General features: G+C 35.4%; 1 long non-coding RNA gene across 1 annotated transcript in view; it reads right to left on the bottom strand.

Moving 5' to 3' along the window:
• The window catches only part of LOC131415470 (uncharacterized), a 39176-nt gene extending 15686 nt beyond the window's left edge, over positions 1-23490 (bottom strand). The window contains exon 1 of the long non-coding RNA XR_009222466.1: positions 23376-23490. This is a non-coding gene — a long non-coding RNA (uncharacterized LOC131415470). The remainder of the gene's footprint in view (positions 1-23375) is intronic.
• Positions 23491-25068: the final 1578 nt, after the last annotated feature.

Raw genomic sequence — 25068 nt, 5'->3', positions numbered from 1 at the left:
ATAAATGGCCAGCAGGTACATGAAAAGGTGCTGACCATCACAAACCATCAGGAAAATGTAAATCAAAACCACAATTATATATCTCTTTGCACATATTAGAATGGCTATTATCAAAAAGACAAGGAATAAGAAGTGTTGGCTAAGATGTGGAGAAAAGGGAACTCTTGTTCTTTATGGGTGGGAATGTAAATTGATACAGCCAGTAGAGAAAACAGCATGGAGGTTCCTCCAGAACTAAAAAATAGAGCTAGTATATGATTCAACAATCCCACTTCTTGCAATATATCCAAAGGAAATGAAACCAATATCTCGAAGAGATATTTGCATATTTATGTTCATTGCATTTTTCACAATAGTTAAGATGTGGAAACAACCTAAGCGCCAGTTGACAGATGAATGGATAAAGAAAATGTGGTGTACATGTATACATATACATGTATAACAAAATATTATTCAGCCTTAAAAAAGAAGGAAATCCTACCATTTGTGACAAAATGGATGAACCTGGAGGACATTAATCTAAGTGAAATAAGTCAGAGAGGGAAATACAAATACTCTGTGATCTCACTTGCTTGTGGAATCTAATAAAGCTGAACCCATAGAGACAGAGAGTAGATAGGTAGTTGCCAGGGGCTGGGGGTGGGGGAAATGAGAAGATGTTGGTTAAAGGGTGCAAACTTCCAGTTATAAGATGAATATGTTCTGGGGATCTAATATACAGCATGGAGACTATAGTTAATGGTATTATATTGTGTCTTGGACAGTTGCTAAGAAATTAGATCTTAAATGTTTTCACTACACTAAAAAAAAAAGGTAACGGTGACATGATGGATATATTAACTAATGTTATTGTGGTAATCATTTCACAATTATATGTCTATCAAATCATTATGTTGTACACCTTAAACTTACACAGAGTTATATGTCAACTATATCTAATAAATCTGGGAGAAAATATCACCTGTTACATTTTGTTATCACACTAATTTGATAACTACCTCCTCCATTCCTACACATCACCCCATTACAGCTTTTTGCCACTAAGGATAGTCCAAGAGGCTGAAATTTATTGCCTAAGTGAAGGCGAGAGTGAATGCCACCTAAAACAAATAATTACTTAACTTTGATTATCAAATTAGAGATTTCCCTTAAGTCCATAGTAAAAAGTTTTTTGAAGGGAGAAAAAGTCAAGTTATGCACTCCAACATGCTAGAGCTTTAAAAAATGATTTCAAAAGGGAATCAAAACATTGTGTAAACTCATGAAGAGGCAGTCTGGAGTAGAACTTAGTTATTTGATAGAATTAATAATTCTTTTTAGGAAACGGTTTGAGTAACTTCTGAAAGACTCAATGAGTATAAGTTTCCCTCTGTTAAGCTGGATTTGCCCAGAAAGTGAAATTTCAGTCTTGTGAGAAGCCCGATAACCTTTAATCAGATGTTTCCTTTCTTATACCTCATCAAAAAGTGTTACCTAGTCATCTTTTTTTCCCTATAAAAACTTCCCAACTGAAATAAATGGTTGAATTAAATTTATTATAAATCTTGTCTCTTGCAGGAAGCATAAAATAAAGCATTGACACACATACATAATCAATTGGGTGGTAGCAGGATACAGAAGGAGTCAAAACTGCTTTCTTCCAACACTTATATGAAAATAACATTCAAGCAGGAGGTGGAGTGACCCAGGAGAGGTAAAATCCAGGTTAAGGTACTGATTGGTTCTTAAGATGGAACTCAACACCATGGAGTAGGGAGATGCTAGAAATTTCAGACAGGTTGAGGGGAAAACAAGAAGCAGGAGAGCTGCATTCTTCCTTCCAGTTTGGAACTCTGAAGGCAATGCCACGCAGGGTGCTCTGTGCTGACACAGGAGCAGTACAGTTGTCAAGGTACTGTGGAAATCCACAAAGATGACCCAAAAGAGAACAAGACAAGGGAAAATTCCCTTGCTCTGGAAAGGGAGGCAGCCATCATCACTTGCCTTTGGCAGAGACTCAATGGCAGGCAGGAGAGGGGAGGGCTTTATAGTGAAAAGAGGGTAGGCTCCAGGTAGGCTCTGCTTGGAGTGTGTTGCCATGGGGAAGCTGGGAGCAGTCCAACTCCTTTTGCACATCTGAGTCATAGTTTTTGAATTTCTATCTACCACCCCACACACATTGTTTGAGATGAAATTATAGGTATATGTTCAAATGAGTAATAAGCTACACAATATCAAAAATTGACAGTTCTACCATAGAAGAATGAGTGGCCAAAAAGTCACACAACTTGCAGCTTCTATTAGAACCATAAAGAATAAACATAGGATAAAATTTTAACATACATAGCTGGCAATCTGCACAGTGAACAAAAACTCCATTCTTATTTACAATAAGTGTATCTCTAAAGACCAAGAGCAGGAATGGGGCAGAGTAAAGAGATTTGACAAATTCACTCCTTAACTTGCCTCACAGCTGAACAGCTGAAGAGACTGAAGCCTTGTGAGATGAGAGTTCCTCTTACTTCGAGGAGGAATTTACTACCTTCCAACGACCAGCGTCTCCAAGAGCTGCCTGCTCCACTTTTTTCTTTGATACAAGTAGGAAATGCACTTATGTTATAGTAATATGATAAGGTAATGGCATGTTGAAGAGTAAGTGTTTATGTTGTGAGATATTTCAGTCCAATAAAGTATAATTAGCTACACTGTGATTATTACTTTTTATTTGATCATTTATGTTTGTATGGGCTAGCCTTGTGTTGCCAGATACTTCCATTTTTTAAAAGAAGTCTAAAATCTAGATTTTTATATTAGAGCTTTACATTTGTAAATGTTTTCACTTTCCTTTAACTTTTTGATGGCCAAAAATTAAAAACAAACAATAACAAGAATGTAACCAAGCAAAGGCTGCTTCTGCTCCCTGCAACACTAAAGCCAATCAATGGCAAGATGACTTGGTGGTTGAGAAAGGGATTTATTCGATTAGCCAGCAAAATCAGAAGATGGTGGGCTCATGTCCCAAAGACCATCTTAAACAAGCACAAAGTTCAAGCAGTTATATAGGGCTAGTGGGCAATGGAGGAAGAGCTCAGGTATGTTGACCATCTGGCATCAGTGACTGGAGGTCCCACACCAGGTCTTTCCGTTGTCATCAATGATGGATGCCAGCATAGATGTTCTTCTCTGAGGAGACTGTCATATTCCTAAGAAACTCAAAAGAACAAAGTTGTCATCTATCACTACACATCAGTCAGGATTATGAATCTACAGAGCATGCATATTTCCCAGAGGGTAGCTTTTTATCACCTAGGTTACATGTAAGTTAAAACATATACAGCTGGGTGGATTGGTTAGAGGTTATTCTCAGTTGCAATATGGCTTCCCTCACGTCAACCCTGCTTTAGGCCTATATCAAGAACATGTCTGCATGAGGTAACTAAGATACTAGTTTGTGACCTCATCTCATTTTAGGGTAAATTAATATTTTTGTTATTTTGAATAATAAACAAAAATATTTAAATTTAATTTCTAAAATTTTATTAAACTAAATTTTCTTATTTAAATTTTGAACTTGTTAAACCAATAGTTAACATCTATGGCCAACATGGCCAATCAATTTCTATCTTCAAAAAAAAAAACCTTATAATTCTAACTAGAGGGTTATCTGAGATTTTCTTTTTGTTGAAACATATACCACGGATGCTGGAACGTACTGTTTACTTAACAGATGAGCCAACATTTTTTAAAACTCACCTAAAAATATACTCATATAACAATTTTATATTCTAGTGCTTTTTATTGTGCCTTGTATTTCCTCATATAAAAACTCCAAAATTTTAATCACTCAGATTATTAAAAAGGCAGTATCAAATTCATGTTTTCTTGAAAATATGCACATAATACTTTATAATAAATATATAAATATTGTTCTATTTTATGCAAAATATAAAATGTGTATATAATTGGCTCAAAAAGCCACAGTAGGTTAGATGACTGTTTAAAAATCTATTTTACCTTATATTGAATTCAGTGCATTAAAAAATAATGGACATATAAGTATATAAAAAATAACATGGGACCTGCCACATTGATAGACAATATTGTGAGTTTCAATTCCATAAAAATACAATAAATCCCAATTAAAATTTTAAAAATATGTGTTTTAATTTACCTAATATTTAAGTTACTGTTTTCCTGATACAATTTGTCTGTTTAGAGGTTTTCGTTGAAGATTGCAATAAAAGAGCTTGATGTCTCCTGTTTTCTTTCCTTATCAGTCATTGTAAAATTTCAATAGTGTTTTTTGAATGACCCTTCACTAATAGATTCTAAAGTTCATCTGGAGAGTAATTACAGGGGAAGAGATAAGAACAGTCTGAAAAAGAATAAACTTTAAGTCACATACTTTTTAAAATATCATGTATTAAACACTACTCTAAAATTATAGGAATAAAAAATAAAGTAACACAAAAAAACACAACAAAATAGTCTGGTTGTGGGCATATTTAGAGAAATAGAATGTTACAGAAGAAAGGGTCCAGAAACAGATTAATATATATAGGGGTATTTGGAAAATGATAAAATGCGGAATCTAGACTATTCAGTAAATGGCTAATGTATGTTTAGAAAACAAAACCCACAAAAAAAATATACAATCAACAACAAAACAAAAAAGGATCACTACCCAATAACATACATGTATATTAATTCTGGAAGCAAATATAAAACCATAATACACTATTAGAGAAATATTCATATTTAAAGGTAATTTTCATAAAAAAGTGAAATCATGACTGTTGCATAGATGTAAAAATGAACATGCATTATAAGATATTATTTAACTTAGGAACCAGGCAGACATTATAAATAGTTCAACGGAGAATTCAAAGAACAGAATTTTTGGCCACCAAAAAGTTAAAGAAAAGTGACAACATTTAAAAATAGAGAGGTCAAATATAAAAATCTAGATTTTAGACTTCTTTTAAAAAATGGAAGTATCTGGTAACAGAAGGCCAGCTATACAAATATATATTTATGCAGAGTTGTAAGACAGCTCAAAAACCATGATAAGTTCTAGAATTGCATAATCCAAAAGTGTGTTGTATGTGGACAGTAGTTGTACAATAGCTCAAACATGGATGACCTTGTATGCTCTAGACAATGCAGTGTTTTGTTGAAACACATTTTTTTCTAAGGTTTTCCCCTCATTCTATGGTAAACAATCTCAAAGAAAGATTATTTTTAGTTACAAAAGAAAGCTGTACTCATTAGATCGGTACTGATTATTTATATAGCTGTAACAAGAATGTAAATTTACCACATAACACTCTATAAGTTTGCTTTGCTGGAAGTTTCATAAGGAATTTCAGATAAAGATTTTTAAATTGTCTTAAGCTGTACTGAGGATAGGAAACCAAGCCAAGACACTCTCCACCAGGTTTTATCTGTAGTACTCATACAGTTAAGTGAATTTTCAAAGTCCCCAAAATCCTGTTTCCTGAGCCTGTCAGAAAGTGACCTTCCATACTCACCTATTAGGCTGAGAACCCTGTAAGCCCGTACTAAACCAGTTTTCTGGGAGATCTTTGTGAGCATTACTCTGTAAATTCAACCTCAGTTCCTTAAAAGTCTCTGGTCATATCTGACTATGTGAGCATCATTCTCAAATATAACATTCCAAAAAAATCCTTAGTTGCAAAACAAATTTTTCCAATTACGTCCTAGTAGAAAAGGGAGCAGTTTCTTATTGAACCTATGCAAATAACTATATTGCTACGAAAAGTGAGATTTAAGAGTTTCTGAATTCTGAGAAGAAAGGGTCAGGCATGGAGCATATCATTTTAAAATGTTTTACTTTAGCTTATAAACTCAGAATTTACTAAATTGTTCTGGGGTAGGGATAGCTCAAGAAGAAAGAGGGCTTCCTAATACATCCAGAAAATAGAACACGAAAGCAGTGTCAACAATATTCAAAACAAAACAGAAACTACACTCATCTCTCATCAGGTCATTCACTCCTATGTAATTTATCCTTGTTTCACTGAATCTTGAATGTGAAGTTTTGGCAAAATTTTAACACATCTTATTGCTTCTTTTCAGACTCATTATAACTCAAGGCAAATAAAATTCCTTTGCGCAAAACTACTTTTATATCCATTCAGGTTTTGTCCTTCACCCTCCTCTTTCTCATTCTGGAATGGCCAGACATTTTACCTTAGGACAAAACTACATGTTTTTCCCTTAATAAAAAATAACATATCTCTTTATCTTGTATACAAACTTGTAACTCTCTGCCACTATTGCTCCCAGTGGTCTCATTCATGTATACTCATTATAATTTTTAATCAAAGTAACTTCTATTTCACAAAGAAAACTACAGAATGGACATCGTGAACTCTCTAAGATACACCAGCATTTTAATGGACTAACAGAGCTCATGAATACATAAACACAAGTTTCTATAGCTACAACTATCCTTTAAACAACTAAAAGAAGCAAAAATGTTTATTAACAGACCTTCTCTGTCCTGTAGAAAATAATTTCTAAAGATAGACATTCTTTGTAATATAGAAAAATAAAAACCAAATGTATATACTTAAAATGTTGCTTAGTAATTAATATTTCAGTATTTTATCTTATCAATGACCTAAGTATCCAATGAATATCAATTAATTAACACAATTTAATATCAGTCCAAAGTACTGTTAGCTAAACTCTTGGAAAGTATCTCCAAGATGACATTCTACAAGCAGAATTTATAGTGAAATTATTAGTCAGAACAATGATTCAGTTTTGTTCAACACAAATTTACATGTTTCATAACCTTAAATATTAAGTAGAAGTAGTGCTAGTTCATTTGATCAGAAAATCTGTGTAAGTTTAGGAAGAAAATATGCAAGTAGAATACAAATATATATACTTCTATTGTACTTAACATAGATAAATCAGAGACGACATTGATGTTTTTGTCAAACTGAAAATATTAGTCTTGTTTGACAGAGACTTACCTGTGTTTTGTGAACTTCAATTCTAAAATATCTGAGTTTTTGTAAAAATACATTTTGTTTCTAGTGTAGTAAACATATTAGAAGTAAAATCTTCTTATTTTCTGAGAATGTCAGACATTTTCAATTTATAGAACACATTTTCACTGTTACAGAAACATAAAAACTCACAGATTTATATATGAAGTGGTATTCTCCTTCCTGTTGGGCCCAAATTCTTAATTGTTTTAAGATCCAAATAGAACAATGTGCAAACAAACAAAAGACTAATAAACCAGATTCTTTGTCACCTCTCACCCAGCAGAGACTAGACCTCTCTATACGTAAGCCATTAATCTGTTTCCAGAGACCAGCAAATAGTCAAACCTTAAAACCAAATTTTCAGTCAAAAAACAGACATATTGGAGAGTGACGTCAGCATCATGGCGGAGTGAGCTTTCCCGTGTATTCTTCCCCCACAAGATACAACAAAAGCAACAGCCACAGACCAACAACGGAATCCTAGACAGTGAAAACCTAGAGTGGAGGGATCCACACTGCCGCACATCTGAGAGTAGAACGTGCTGGGCCCTCGGAGGAAGTGGGGAGAGGTAAGGAGAACTCCGCTCCCTCCCCATCAGAGCAGCGATCCCCGTCGGCGCGGCTCCCAGAGAGGGGGGAGGGGCGGCCCTGGGCGGGAAACTGTAGCTCTTCGGGCTCTCTCAGCCAGTGGGAAACTCCCGCACAGAGGGCTCAGAGGAGCCACAGGGCTACCATCAACATCTGAGCACCCCAGAGAGCGGATAAAGAGGGGCAAACGAGAAGCCTCCCACGTCAGAGACCCAGAGGGCAAAAGAGAGAGCTCCCCCCTCCCCGCAACCCGGAGTCTGCAGCTCGACCAGACCTAGCGATCCGAGGCAGACCTGAACAAACTGGACTGGACCCGTGGATCGCAGCGGGAAAAAAAAAAAAAAAAAAAAAAAACTGCGGATCGCAGCAGAAAAACTGGGGCAGAGCGCAGGGGGCTTAGACTACACAGCCCTTTACCACCACACAGTGGCGGCAGGTGGAAATTGCAACCAGAGACTTCCAGGATGAGGAAAATCAAAACCAACACAGGAACCACAATGCAAAAATATATGAAATCACCAGACCAGAAACAAAATGACAAGCACCCAGAAATCAACCCTGAAGACACAGAAATCCATAAACTAAATGACAGAGATTTCAAAATAGCTATCATAAAAACACTCAACGAAATACGAGACAACACAGACAAACAATTAAATGAGATTAGGAGTTTCTTCACAAAAGAGATTGAAGTCATAAAGAAAAACCAATCAGTGCTGATGGAGATGAAGAACACAATGGAGGAGATAAAGGAGAATCTGGAATCTTTAAAGAACAGAGCTGACAATATGGAGGAAAAATTAGTACTTTAGAGGATAGGAATACAGATATACTCCAGATGGAAGAAGAGAGAGAACTAAGACTAAAAAGAAATGAAGAAAGACTCCGAGAAATATCTGACTCTATTAGAAAATGTAACATAAGAATTATAGGTATTCCTGAGGGAGAGGAGAGGGAAAGAGGAACAGAGAGCCTATTCAAGGAAATAATAGCTGAAAATTTCCCAAATCTGGGGAAGGAGCAGGAAATACCAGTAAGCGAAGCCAACAGGACACCCATATATATTAACAGACAAAGGCCTTCACCACGACACCTAGTGGTAAGGCTAGCCAGGGTCAACGACAAAGAAACAATATTAAGGGCAGCTAGACAAAAACAAAAAATAACGTACAAAGGAACTCCCATCAGGCTCTCAGCGGATTTCTCAACAGAAACTTTTCAGGCTAGAAGAGACTGGAATGATATATTCAAAATACTAAAAGACAAAAATTTTCAGCCAAGAATACTCTATCCAGCAAAAATATCCTTCAAATATGATGGAGAAATAGTAACTCTCACAGATAAACAAAAGCTAAGGGAGTTCATGGCCACGAGATCTCCATTACAAGAAATACTCAAGAAGGCCCTCAGGCCTGAAAACAAGAAGAGAAAGGGAACACAAAGCTTGGAGTAAGGAGAAAAGTAGGTAGACAAAATCAGAGAAATAGTAGATCTTTACCGGAATAGGTTAGCAACCACTTAAATACTAAACTCAAAGATCAAAGGAAGAAATTCACCAAAAATAAATTTAACCTCATCACTGTAAACACACAGCCACAACACAAGATAGAATAAGGTATAACAAGAGCAACTTAGAAGGGGAAGAGGAAAGTGACTGAATTGACTTAGTGTAAGGAAATAGGAGGCTATCAGATAATGGACTATCTCATACACAAGATTTTTTGCCCAAACCTCAAGGTAACCACTAAACAAATAATCAAAGCAAAACCACATATGATAAACAAAGAGAAAACTAGAAGAATCATAAGACAGAACAACCAAACTGAATTGGCAGTCCAAAACAAATGGGACAAGAAACAAAGGAAATGCAAAAGAACCAGAAAATAAGTGACAAAACAGCAACATTCAGCCCTCATATTTCAATAATTACCCTAAATGTAAATGGATTGAACTCTCCAATCAAAAGATACAGAGTGGCAGGATGGATTAAAAAGCAAGACCCAACAATATGCTGCCTTCAGGAAACACATCTTAGCACTAAAGACAAGCACAGGCTCAGAGTGAAAGGATGGAAGACAATACTCCAAGCTAATGGCAAAAAAAAGAAAGCAGGTGTTGCCATACTCATATCAGACAAAGTAGACTTCAAGATAAAACAGGTTAAGAAAGACAAAGAAGGGAAATATATAATGATAAAAGGGACACTCCATCAAGAAGACATATCACTTATAAATATATATGCACCCAACATAGGAGCACCAATGTACATAAAACAACTATTAACAAACCTAAAAGGAGAAATCAACAACAACACAATAATAGTAGGGGATCTTAACACCCCACTTACAGCAATGGATAGATCATCCAGACAAAAAGTTAATAAAGAAATATTAGACTTAAATGAAAAACTGGACGAGATGGACCTAGTAGACATATACAGAGCACTCCACCCAAAAACAGCTGACTACACATTCTTCTCAAGCACGCATGGAACATTCTCTAGGATAGACCATATGTTGGGAAACAAAGCAAGCCTCAATAAATTTAAGAAGATTGAAATCATAACAAGCATCTTTTCAGACCATAAGGCTATGAAACTGGAAATGAACCAGGAAAAAAAAAACTGGGAAAGTGACAAAAATGTGGAGATTAAACAACATGCTACTGAACAACCAATGGATCATTGATGAAATTAAAGGAGAAATCAAAAACTATCTGGAAACAAACAAAAATGATAACATGCCATATCAAACCATATGGGATGCAGCAAAAGCGGTCCTGAGAGGGAGACTCATAGCGATACAAGCCCACGTTAACAAACAAGAAAAAGCCCTAATAGGCAACCTTAAATTACACCTAACAGAACTAGAAAAAGAAGAACAAACAAAGCCCAAAGCCAGCAGAAGGAGGGAAATAATAAAAATCAGAGCAGAAATAAATGATATTGAGACCAAAAAAACAGTAGAAAGGATTAATGAAACAAAGAGTTGGTTCTTCGAGAAGATAAACAAAATCAACAAACCCTTAGCCAGGCTTACTAAGAAAAAAAGAGAAAAGTCTCAAGTAAATAAAATTAGAAATGAAAGAGGAGAAATTACAACGGATACCATGGAAATACAGAGGATTATAAGAGAATACTATGAGAAATTATATGCCAACAAATTGGACAATCTAGAAGAAATGGATAAATTCTTAGACTTATACAACCTCCCAAAATTGAACCAAGAAGAAATGGAGAATCTGACTAGACCAATCACAAGTAAAGAGATTGAAACAGTAATCAAAAACCTCCCAAAAAATAAAAGTCCAGGACCAGATGGCTTCTCCAGTGAATTTTACCAAACATTCAAAGAAGATTTAATACCCATCCTCCTCAAACTATTCCAAAAAATAGAGGAAGATGGAACACTTTCTGAATCATTCTATGAGGCCAACATCACCCTGATACCAAAACCAGACAAAGACAATACAAAGAAAGAAAATTACAGGCCAATATCGCTGATGAACATTGATGCAAAAATCCTCAACAAAATATTGGCAAACCGAATACAACAATATATTAAAAAGATCATACACCATGATCAAGTGGGATTTATACCAGAGACGCAGGGATGGTTCAACATCCGCAAATCAATCAACGTGATACATCACATCAACAAAACAAAGAATAAAAACCACATGATCGTCTCAATAGACGCAGAGAAGGCATTTGACAAGATACAACATCCATTTATGATAAAAACTCTCAATAAAATGGGAATAGAAGGAAAGTACCTCAACATAATAAAGGCCATATATGACAAACCCACCGCTAACATCATACTCAACGGGGAAAGACTGAAAGCCATTCCTCTGAGAACAGGAACGAGGCAGGGCTGCCCACTCTCACCACTCCTGTTCAACATAGTAGTGGAGGTTTTGGCCAGAGCAATTAGGCAAGAAAAAGGAATAAAAGGAATCCAAATAGGTAACGAAGAAGTGAAACTCTCACTATTTGCAGATGACATGATTGTATATATAGAAAACCCTAAAGAATCTGTTGGAAAACTGTTAGAAACAATCAACAACTACAGCAAAGTTGCAGGGTACAAAATCAATCTACAAAAATCAGTTGCATTTCTATATGCTAATAATGAACTAACAGAAAGAGAGCTCAAAAAGATAATACCATTTACAATTGCATCAAAAAGAATAAAATACCTAGGAATAAATCTTACCAAGGAGGTGAAGGACCTATACAATGAGAACTACAAGACATTATTGAGGGAAATCCACGATGACATAAAGAAATGGGAAGATATCCCATGCATGTGGATTGGAAGAATAAACATAGTTAAAATGTCTATATTACCTAAAGCAATCTACAGATTCAATGCAATCCCAATCAGAATCCCAATGACATTCTTCACAGAAATAGAAAAAAGAATACTAAAATTTATATGGGGCAACAAAAGACCCCGAATAGCTAAAGAAATCCTAAAGAAAAAGAACAAAGCAGGAGGCATCACAATTCCTGACTTCAAAACATACTACAAAGCAATAGTAATCAAAACAGCATGGTACTGGTACAAAAACAGACACACAGATCAAAGGAACAGAATTGAAAGCCCAGAAATAAAACCACACATATACGGACAGCTAATTTTCGACAAAGGTGCTAAGAACATGCAATGGAGAAAGGAAAGTCTCTTCAATAAATGGTGTTGGGAAAACTGGACAGCCACATGCAAAAGAATGAAAGTGGACCATGTGCTATCGCCATTCACAAAAATTAACTCAAAATGGATCAAAGACCTGAAGGTGAGACCTGAAACTATAAAACTCATAGAAGAAAATATAGGCAACACACTATTTGACATTGGTTTTAAAGGAATCTTTTCGGATGACATGCCTACCCAGACTAGGGAAACTAAAGAAAAAATAAACAAGTGGGACTTTATCAGATTAAAGAGCTTTTATAAGACAAATGAAACCAGAATCAAGATGAACAAACAACCAACCAGCTGGGAGAGAATATTTGCAAAACATACATCTGACAAGGGGTTGATCTCCATAATATATAAAGAACTCACACAATTGAACAACAAAAAAACAAACAACCCGATCAAAAAATGGGCAGAGGAAATGAACAGACACTTCTCCAAGGAAGATATACAGATGGCCAATAGGCACATGAAAAGATGCTCAACATCACTAATCATCAGGGAAATGCAAATCAAAACAACACTAAGATACCACCTCACGCCCGTTAGAATGGCTATAATCACCAAGACAAAAAACAACAAATGTTGGAGAGGATGTGGAGAAACAGGAACCCTCATACACAGCTGGTGGGAATGCAAATGGGTGCAGCCTCTATGGAAAACGGTATGGAGATTCCTCAAAGAATTAAAAATAGAGATGCCCTATGATCCAGCCATCCCACTACTGGGAATCTATCCAACGCACCTGAAATCAACAATCCAAAGAGGCTTAGGCACCCCTATGTTCATTGCAGCATTATTCACCATAGCCAAGAAGTGGAAGCAACCTAAGAGTCCCTCGACTGACGATTGGATTAAGAAAATGTGGTATATATATACAATGGAATACTACTCAGCCATAAAAAAAGACAAAATCGTCCCATTTGCAACAACATGGATGGGCCTGGAGCGTATTGTGTTAAGTGAAATAAGCCAGAAAGAGAAAGACAAACACTGTATGATCTCACTCATATGTGGAATATAAACCAACACATGGACAGAGAAAACTGGACTGTGGTTACCAGGGCAGTGGGGGTGGGGGGTGGGCACAAGGGGTGGAGGGAGTCATATATGTGGTGATGGACAAACAAAAATGTCCAACCCAAAATTTCACAATGTTAGAAACCATTAAAACATCAATAAAAAAAAAAAATAAACAGACATATTTATGCAGAGTTGGAAAATAGCACAAAGGCAAGGAAACAGTATTTGATTCAGATAACCCAGAAGGAAGTGCTCTCTATAGAGAATGAGTTGTTGGAAATTAGTTCAAAGGCAAGAAAGGCTAGAATCAGATGACCTGAAGGAGTGTTCTCTCTACAGTGCATAGGTTTCTATTGAAAGGAAATTTATCTCTACTTTCTTAGTATGATCAAGGCTTTCTCAGGGTCATATAATTTAAAACTATAAAGAAATGTCAGAAAGCTTTTTCTGTCAAAATAAAATATATCAGAATAACCAAAGGCAACATAATTAAATTTGAAAAATTAGGATGTAATTAAATTTTATATATATGTATGTACATATATACACACACAGATATGTATATACATATATACACACACACATATGCATATACATCTACATATTCTAAATATAAGTATAGAATATTTATATAAAGCATATAAGTATATGTAGGGTATATGTAGCCATAACACTCGTACTATGAAAAATAGTCATATTATAAAAAGTTGTACAATTAAATACAACAATCCAAAGAAATGAGCAAAAGCTGTGAACAGGAAATTAATGGAAGACTAAATGCAAATTTGAAAAGCTGCCAAATCTCACTAATCATCATGAAAAACAAAATTAAAGCACAAAAATAGTTATTTCTTTTTTAGAATTTAAAATAATAATAAAATTCTCTAATATCCACATGTAATATCAGACTGATTCTTCTATTTGTAGGGAAGAATTCAACATCTCTCTTCAACCTTAAAATGTGCATACCCAGTTGCTAGAGCAAATATGCTTATAGGAAAGAAATACTTTCAAATTTTGTTCTTTTATATTTTTGTATTACCTTATTTAAAAAAAATTGTATATATATGTATACATATATATACATATATAAATATGTATATACACATGGGATTGTTATGATTTGTTTTACCCTGCGTTCAGTCATCAATTTAAAAGGAGACTGCAGCCAAGAAATTAAGAGAAGAATGAGACTTGGAAGGGCAGCAATGAAAGAATTAGGAAAGATCATCAAGTGTAAGGAAGTGTCATTAGAAACTAAGGGCCATGATTATCCACACCCTCATATTCCCAATTACTATGTACAGGTGTGAAAGCTGGACAGGGAAGAAGGTTCACAGGAAAAAAATTGATTCATTTGAAATACAGTGTGAGGAGGATTGCTCTATGGATACCCTGTACTGCTAGAAAGATGAACCAGTGGGTCCTAGAGTAAATTAAGCCTGAACAACGGCTGGAGGAAAAACGATAATACTGAGGCTACCCTACTTTGGGCACATCAAGAGAAGGCAAGAGTCTTTGGAAAAGACAGTAATGCTGGGGAAAGTAAAAGGCAGCAGGAAAAGAGGAAGACCGAATATGAGATGGATTGACTCTGTAAAGGAAGCCATAGGCATGAGTCTACCGAAGCTGAATAGGGCTGTTGACAACAGGACCTTGTGGACATCACTCATTCAAAGAGTCACCAGGAGTCCGAGCTGACTTGATGGCATGTAACAACAAATACAACTGGATACACATCCAGTGATGGATACTGGATGCATTTCATTTTGACATGAAACTGCTAATACTAATAAGATAACTAACAGGTTGAAGGCATGTGGATTACTAATATTTGGTACAATCATCTCCAATTATGCAGCTTTTCTAAATACGAGTCTTATTTATGCACCTTTCTGTTGTCCTTACGTAGAGCATTATTTGCATCATTGTGACTATAATCTGAATTTATGAAAAGGAGGGATTGCGGCTATTACTATATTGAATTTTCTTACTTGGAATTTTTAGATAATAAAATTTAATTAAAATTTTTAAAAATGTATTTATAATAAGAATTTATCTGACTATATTCCTTTTTTTCCTTCATTCAGAAGGATATTCAAGAGTTAGCTGAACCACCTTAAAAAATAAAAATGCTTCAGACAGCAAGTACTAGTGCCGAGGTGTGTGAATATCTGAAATACACATCCTAAGGCTATTCACTATTTTCTAAGAATTTAAGAAAATTTGTAGAATCCTATCCATGATAAGGCATTCCATTTACTTCATCAATTATGCCAGCAACAATGTACTACTTTTCTTAGTACAATAATCTTTTTTTGGCCTTTGCTGTCCTCTTCAAAGGAAAACAGATTTAAGTAGTCAGAATGTCATATTGCCCATGTTGTGAAGATGAAATTCAAGAAGTCCAGTGTTGAAGGGGAGGACTAGAGAGAATTTCAATATCTAGGACAATTGTAGCCGTAGGGATGTCAAGCTTACTCAGCAACCATGTTTCTTTCTAATCTTCACTGAATCTAAGGAAACTGGTGAAGATCTGGCATTCACCTCAGGGTCCAATGAATAAAGAATAAAAGAAACTGGTTAAGTGGAACTTTAAAGAGAAGCATAGATTTGGTAAAATCTGTTTCTGTTTGGTGTGTCCTTCTTGCATATCAGTGGAGGAACTCACAAATTCGTGCCATGTTTGTTGAAGAGTGTTTGTGTTTTGGTACTGTTAGATAAAATTCAATTACTTGTTACAACTGGAAAACCTGACTTTTTTTTTTTTTTTTTTTGAGGATGTGCAATAAAGCCACCATTATTGAGACTTCCAACCACAGCATAAAGGAAGTCATCCCTAAGGGACACTCTTTAATTTCAAAAGAAGCCTACCATTGAAATGTCATCCTTTTTGCAATAAACCATTGACAGGACCTGAAGTGATTTAAAATGACATTTAAGGAATAATTCAGGAAAAAATATTTTGGTTGGGTTTAACATATACATTTTAGTAAGATCATTAGAAATCTTCAAACAGTGATATTACAACTTAAAGCTTTAATTAGGTAGAGATATAAAATCAAAGCCAAGGTCATCTGCTCAAGTAATGCTGGGAAATAGTAACAGTTCTCATTTGGAAGAGTGATGGATACTCTGAAAAAGCAAGAAAAATAGGGCAGAATATTTTCGTAGGAAAGGAAAGTGTTTCCCTGGGGGATAACTAAGGATGATATTTGAAAGTCATTCACTGCAAGCAATTCTTACCCTTCAAGATGGGGTATTTTATAAGAAAAGAAATCAACTTAGCATCTCCCAACCAGCGTTAAACCTCAATTCCTCCTACATGGGAAACTTCCACCAGTATAAAACCAAAAGCAAATTTTAATATGCCAGCTTTGAGTATTAAGCAACTCTACACCTAGCTGATAAAAAGAAACTCTCCAACTGAAACTGCCTAACATGTTCTCTCCCTGGCTTGTTCTCTCTCTTGTTTTTACTCAGTGTGGAATCAATTCTCTTTACTCATCTTGGGTCTTATACTTCTTGTGTGTCCTGAAATCTCATTTTTTTTTTTTTTTCCAGCAAGCAAGTCTGATTCGGAAATCAAAAGGTCAATAACTTGAACAAACCTTTCTTTTTTTCCCCAATGCATTTTGACAATTTTATTATCTTTTTTCTTATCCAATATAAAACTATGTCTCTCATAACTGCTGTTGTGAAGTGTACAGCTGCTTGGTGAATCATGCCTGATTCACTGGCATGAAACTGGTTTTCAAGGGTCAATCCAAATAAATTAATATAACATTACTTATTCAGAAAGTAGAACAAAGGAATGTGTGTGGTTCTCAATAACACCCTTTTATGTGAATAGCTAATAGCTATAACATAGTGTTTTCTTCCTTTAGGATTATGTTGTTGTTTAGCAGATCAAACCAATACACACATTTTCAGAAACAAACTAGTAATCAATATGGTTTGAAGAAGGTAATAATGAACACATAAATGGTAAGATTAACCTATTTGTTTTGTTATGTGTATATTCAAATGTTTATGCATGTGGCTATTTTTCAGATAATGGTAGATAAATATAATTTGCATATTTTTTCTCAAAAATATTTTTGTAGCTAAATATAAACGGACATTTCTGTATTCTCATGTCTCCCTTTAGTTAATTTCAACTACCCCTTATTGGAAAAGGTATTTGCTGCATCCCCAAATTTCCCAGCATCCTTTCATGTTGTTAGGGGCATGTGACTTGTTCTTGCCAACGGGCTTTGAGGATAAGCGACCAGTGTCACTTTGGGATCTCTGTATTTATGATTTTTGAGCACCTTTTTCATTCTCCCTTTTTCTGCTTTTGTGACAATGGAACATCTCTCTTGCAGACCATGTAGCTACAGTGTAGTAACGTTTCTATCAGATGGGGTCCCTGATTGATAGGTGGATCAGATAGCCCACCAGCCCACACTGTACATGTAACAGGAGCACAAAATAAAACCCCAGTTTTGGGATTGATTTTTACCATCCACATTCCTACCTATTCCAACTAATATACATCTTAAATCCAATAAATTAAGGATACTTATATCAAAATTACACTTTAACCCAAGCCCCATTCGTATGTCCTCTTCTGCCTAAGAAATTGTCCTATTTGAGGGATATTTTATCTTTGTATAAAAATCTTGCTTCTGCTACCCCTCCATGCTATCTTCTATTTTGTATTTTATTATTATGACTAATTACTGAATTCTTTTCATTCTTGGAGGACATTGTGTTCTCATTCACAGTCCTCTCTTCCATTCTATTCATTAACAGCTTCTTTAGAATTCAACAAGATAGCCGTTTATTTCCTTAACCTCTTCATTTCTAGTAATTTTCATCTGTTTTCCACTTTAGCCTCTTACTACCTTGAATACTAAAAACTGACATCACCTGATACATGTCTAGCTCTAAAATGTTACTATGTCCGTTCTCATTTTATGTCCACCAAATTTTGTACTTCTCTTATCTCTTTAGTGTCCCTGTGATGGTCTTTAAGAATATCCAAATATTCTGTCCTTAGATTTATGTCATTTCCTTCTATTAGCAAGCTCCTCCTCTTTTAATTGATTTTCTATTCAGCTAAGATACCATGGTCAATCTCTTCAACATTGTTGGTCAATACCCTCAACATGCTTACCTAATTGATCTGCCTATATGCATGCACACATGCACATGTGTGTGCATGCACACACTCATACACACACATGCATATATATATATAGTAAATGTCTAATCCTGGATCAAGCTATTCACCTCTATACTTTAAAAACCAAATTGTTTATTGTCCCTGAAGTAATTCCATAATATTATGTGAATAGTGTTGCTAGAAATGTACATGGCTCAAATTTACCTGGTAAGCTCTGCTTCCTATGTTTTATAGTGGTTATTGATTAACCTGTCCACTTTCCTCAAATACAACAGAACACCACCATCTAGATACCTCATTTTGATAGACTATTACACTTTCTTCATCAATGAGAAAATACAAGGTATGACATAAGATTTTTAAAAAATCACTCCCCCAAGTGATTTTTAACTTAACTCCAATCCTAAGTCCTTTTCTTGATTCTTTTTCCTCATCACAATGAATGTGATCGTTCTCCTGCAAGAGGGAAATCAATCCCATACATCAGTGCCTTGAATCCCACACCTTCATTCTCCTTTGCAACTTCCCTCTATCAAATTATATCTTCTTTCACCTCTATTTTTATATTCTCCATTTCTATAGATATTTTTCCTTTCACTGCTTCAGCATACTGAAGACTAAAATATCTTAATGAAAATATTTATATATCTGAGAATAATCATTGGTATCATCTCTGCTTCCTCTTGGTTTTGTTTTTTTTAAATTTTCTTTCTTTTGATCTTTCTATTTTGAGTCATTACATTTCACTAGCTGTCTCAGGATTCTTGGCTGTCCATTTGTACCTATAAATAAAAAGACTAAGTTGATTTCGATAGGTGATGACTGGATCTCCCTGAACGATAAGACTGAATATAAACTAGATATATACAAGTGAAGATTCGTTTAATAGCAGCATAATAAAGCCTTATACCCAATAGGATCTCTAGCTCTCTCTGTATAAATTATACTTTAAAAATTTTGGTATGAGATCTATGCATTTAGTCTTGGGCCAATGCTGCCCCTGTTGTATCCCTTTTGTAAACAATGGCTTGGGTATGTCGAGATGGGCAGCGACTTGGCCTAGCCCTTCTGGGTGCACTCCTCATTACCATACTTCTATCCCACAGCCAGTCAAGTATTCCAGACCTTCTGCTCCAAGCTCAGAATCTACTCCTCCTTTCTGTTTTATCCTTCCATACTTCTTGCATCTTTTTCATTTTCCAATACATTTTACAAATTGATCTCAAAACTTTGGTTCCATTATCACACTTAAAACCATATAGTGTACTAATTTTCTGCATCCTTATCTCTGTATTACATTAAATAGAGGAAAATAATTCCGGGCTATACTGGTAAGCTGGAAAAGGAACCAGAGGGTGTTACAGATGAAGAAGAAACTTAATGCAGTCAGTGCAATGAGTGGAAGCTGAAGTCAAAATGCTTTCTCAGTCATCCCAACCGAAGTCAAGTTCTAAGAGAGCAATACTAGAGGCTTGATCTTCATAAAGGGAATTCATTGAAGGCTTAAAATATGGTGTAAAAAAGGTGCTAAAAATTAGTTACTTGCGTAAATCTTGAAAGCTGAAAGGAGTTCAAAGTCCATGCCATGGAACATGGAATCATCACTCACTAGCCCTCATGACCCAGCAAGACAGTCGACCATCAATCAGCTAAGACTATGCTGTGGATGGAGGGAAACAACGCCAATTTCTGAAGAGTCTAAACCACTTTTTAGAGTAAGATTCAAAGTTTCATGACTCCAAAAGTTGAAAGCCTAGAATTAACATAATAAATCAGGTGAACTGGCAACATCAAAAGAATACCAGCAAAAGTCAATCTTCATTATTTCCATCGTGATACTTTCATAACCTAGGGCATCAGTTTCCCACAAAGCTAAACTCCTAAACATGTGCTCGTGATAAGTGTTTTAAAAATTATGCATGGGAGCATCACCAAATCTGTTAACGACAGAGTTGTAAACTAAGAGGGTTACTGAATTAAATAAACTAAAACTGGGTTTAAAATAAGATGTCTAAAATGTGCAGAGAGTTAAAAAAGTAATGCAGATAAAGACATAAGAACACAATAGTAGGATGAAAGAGCCTCTTTCAAAAAGAATCAAATAGAAATTCTATAAATGAAATATAGCAATAAATAAAGTCAACTCAATGAACAAGTTGAACTGTAGACAAGATGGATACAAAAAAGATAACTGGTGAATCGTAAGTTGGTTTTTTCATTCATTTAAAAATATTTTGAACACCTACTGTGTGTCAGGGCAGGAAAAGCTCTGCTCTCATGGTGATTGCACTCCACTGGGCAGAGATAGGAAATAAATAAGCAAATAACTGTGTAATATATAATATACTGCCAAGTAGTGATAAGTGATATGAAGAAAAAGAAGTAAGGTACTAAGAAGGAGAATAATAGCGGTAGAGAGAAACATCAAGTTAAGGTGGTCTTGGGAATCTCTCTGAGATGCAGTGTATAAGTATACATAAATGAAGTGATGGGTAAAGCAATAATGCAAAGGTCCAAGAAAAGAACATTCCAGGTGGAAGAAGCGGTAAGAGCAAAGGTCCTAAGTATCAATAAATATGGCGTGTAGGAAGAACAAGAAAGCCAGGTAGCGTTAGTAAAGGAAAGAGCAGTATATAATTAACTGAAAAATTGGGGATTAATTTGTTTTCTAATCAAACAAGTAAAATTTTAAACGTTGCCAGATCTTATCTTTTTTAGCATGAAAATTGTTCTCAAAATAATTTCTCTAATTACTCAGAGATATGTGTTCTTGCTTGGTTACAAACCAGATCATCCTTTTCAGTCCAGATGTATCCAGTATGTTTTGCCCTGCCCTGCACTTCCAACTCTCCTTGAACCGACCCAGGGGACTCTCTCTGCTGCCACTGTGGAAGGTGCCCTTGGTGGTATCCTAGTGTCTGTGTAAAACGTGCTCAGGCTGTCAGACATTGCTCATTTTGTGCAGGCACAGTGAAACAGCCCTCCTCTTGACATTTAAGCAGCAGTTTGTTGCTCAGACTCTGAATCAACACTGTTAAAACAGAAAACCTCATGCCTCTCAACTTTGCTCCTCTAGCTAGTAACTCAAAACATTGAAACAGTTACAGCAGCACACACACACACACGCGCGCGCACACACACCCTTAGCCCCCAAAGCAAATAATTGTCTTTCAGCAGAGTATAATCTTTCTTCACACAAAGTCAAGAACATAAACTGCACCCTGGAAAATCAACCCAACAGACTTTCTCAATTTTACACAAATGACATAAACAACCAATCCAGACATATATAATCAAATTTTAACAAAAGGCTGATACCTTACCATTTCTTTAAAGAAAAGTTTACAGTAGTGTGCCCAAAGGTGAACTGAAGTGTCCACAACTGCTGCTAGAAAAATTCCTGCAGCAAAATTGGATGACAACCTGGCTCCCATTTCTCATAATTTCAGGCATTAAAATTAGAAAAAATTTTAGATTTCAAACTAAGTCAAGACATAATTTCACCGAACTTATCCTATTCTTTTATGTGTGTGTGTGTGTGTGTGTGTGTGTGTATGTGTCTTACTTAACCCAGTGCCTAGCACAATGCAGGGATTCAGTGAATATTAATTGTTTAAATGGAAGGAAGCAAAAAATACTCACTGTAAGTTTGCTCTCTCATTAAGAATTGTATCACTGGAGGTGAAGTCCAAGTTTTTAAGATTACCAAAGGAGCGTCTTAGCTTAATATCTACAGATAGTTCTTTAAAGATTTTCACTTTGTATCACGCAATGATGCTTTGATAGAGATTTGTTATTTATCCACATTTGCAAAGTGACTTCAAGTGGAGGAGGATGTCAGCTTTCTTCTAGAGATGAGATTTTTCAGGTTAAAGTCACTCGCTTTGGAATCATTCCAAGTGCAAATGTGCCATGTGAAAAATTTGTAAGTACATTACACTGAATTTTTATAAGGATCTAAGCTTAAATGTTTTTTATCTCCCATTTCAGAGCCTTTGTCATTTGTTGCTCTGTTGACAGTAGATTAGCTGGTTTTAAAAGATATCTCTCCTTAAATCTCAAGATTTTCTTCTTTAATCTTCCCCACATACTCAAAACACTTTTTAATAGCCCTCTCCTGCTTAGTTGCATGGAATCAGGTGTAATGTCTAGTTTCAATCATCATGGCCTTCTTCCTCTGTATATAGCTATCTCAGATATGGAACAATATTTGTTTTGGTTTGAATCACCAAAACTGTCCAAGTCAGCACTCAGTTCCCAGTCATCCTTAAAAAATCTGTACACAAGCAAAATTTACTTTGAAATATTGTATTTGAGTTCTTTTTTTAATGGGAAATTTAAAATATGATAAATTGTCATTGAAATATAACATATTTATACACGAATACAGGAATGTGTTTATTCAACTTATTTTTGCTCCTCTATAAGCTCTGGGCCCAGAAAGCAATCTTGTCAGAGATACTGACTTGTTTCTTTAAACGTCGTATGGATACACCAGTAAGGAGCTATGCATGGGACTCAGCCATCTCTTTTTCTCCCTAGTCCATTTGGTAGAAAATTTTGCAGATTTTTCATTTGAAATATTGGTTTATTCTCAGGCTTTCTTGGTTGCATTTTAAACAATATTTAGTTTATCCTTTTTCTCTTAGTTCACTACCACCTTCCATCTTATCTAATTAATAAGGACCTGAATTTTTTCCTGTTCTTCAACTCCCAAAAGGGTGATTGTGTCAGGGTGAAATCCTAGAGTGAACACGCAGACACTTTCTCTCATCCGCACTCTCCACTTATATTTCTACATGCTGCTTCACATTAAAGATATTTCATGAGTTGTAGATATTTTCAATCAGTATATGAACTCAAGATTGGAAATAGCAATTTACTCACCTTTGCTTTTCCCACAGGGTCAATCTTGAAAATGATTAGCACCCACTGAATATTGTGGAATTGAATTGGATCTTCGTTCTTAAGTCTCAAGTCTCCAAGCGTCTGCTGAGCACCAGGAGCTGTCATTGCAGATTCAGAAAGATGGAGGAGGGTTAACAAATGTTTTTATAACCAAACTCAGTGGGTTCAACTCTTGGTGGGTGTGGAGCCGAAAAGCACAACCAAGGCAGAAGTAGGTGAAGAAAAGTTTTATTGCTTGCACAAGCAATGGAGAACACTGAGGATATTTCCCAAAAGCAGTGTCTCTCTGAGCTCAGTGATGGTGTAGACTTGATACATAAGAGAGAAGAGGATAACAGGTTTATTTGTAACAACTGTGTAACAACTGTGCTCATTCAGGGTGCATGTATAGCAGGTAAACATGCTAATACATACATGGCATGATGTGAAAATAGCTGCTTGGGCCATGTCAGAGGAGCAGAATTTAAGATGCTAATGAGTTTAAGGTAACTTTAGGATGCTTGGAGCTGGAACATTTTGCAGGAGTCTTGCTGCAAACGTGTAAGTTTTTTTGCAAGATAGCAACATCTGCAAAACAAGGACATCAATTTCTGCAAAGCAGAACACATAGTTTATTCCTGTCTGAAAAACATTGGATAGACCATGTTAGTTATTGATCAGATCCTTAGTGACCCTTTCTTTGCCTGGTTCCCTGGTAACATTTTCACTCTTTTGAGTGAATCCATAGATTTCAGTTAAAGGAATCTAAGTATCATAGAAGCTGAGTCGAAAGTGAATTCAGAGGGTATTTAATAATAACAATAATTTTTAAGGGCAGCTAAAATACACTGAGCACTTACTTTGTAAAAGGCAACTGGTGTAGTGTGGATTGCTTTTGTGTTCTTCTGTTGTTGCTGAAGTCAGTATTACTTTAGTTTATAAGCTGAACTTAGAGTTCAAGCATTATATCTCTTTCCACTGCTTTGCTTTTTCTAGTGCTCTGAATAGTGAGATTTATACTCAATCGTATTCTCTGGCTAAACTGACCCAGCTGCTCCCTGGGAACAAATAGGGTCACTTCTCTTACACAAAACGTGTCCTCTGCCTTATATCTTTCTTCTTACAAATTAAGTAGTAAATAATACAAAGCACATTGAATTGCTATTTTTTAAAAGAAGGTCAGCTTATATGTTAAAAATTGTTCTCTAATAATGGATTTTCATGATTACACCACATAATGATTTATATTTATATAATTAACATTAGCAAGTGTTGACTTTTCAATACTGGAAATCAATTATATACATATTAATGAATAGCATGAATCAACAAACATTTATTTAGAGTCTTAGGAAAAACTCTAAATTATAAACCATAATTGAAGAAACCATTTTAAATGTATTTAATTTTTCTAATTTATTGGTCCAGAGGTGCACCTATCCACTCCACGAATATAAACTTAAAGTATTTCTATCATAGAGTTAAAATAAGTTATGTTTTTATCTTCTGATATCACTGATATTAAACAGTTTTAGAAAATTACAAGGTATTTAGGAGAAATAAATCATATATGTCCTGCAGTGTGTTCCTAAAAGATAATTCATCTCTAGGAGTACCTGTGCCACACCTTGCAGTTCCTGGCTATAACATGATCCATGAACATTAAATATGAAAAGCTTAATACTCTCTATAT

This window comes from Diceros bicornis, chromosome 16 (genome assembly GCF_020826845.1).
Source record: "Diceros bicornis minor isolate mBicDic1 chromosome 16, mDicBic1.mat.cur, whole genome shotgun sequence".
Taxonomy (NCBI): Eukaryota; Metazoa; Chordata; class Mammalia; order Perissodactyla; family Rhinocerotidae; genus Diceros; species Diceros bicornis.
The sequence above is the reverse complement of the archived record's forward strand: the minus strand, read 5'-3'. Positions and strand labels throughout refer to the sequence as shown.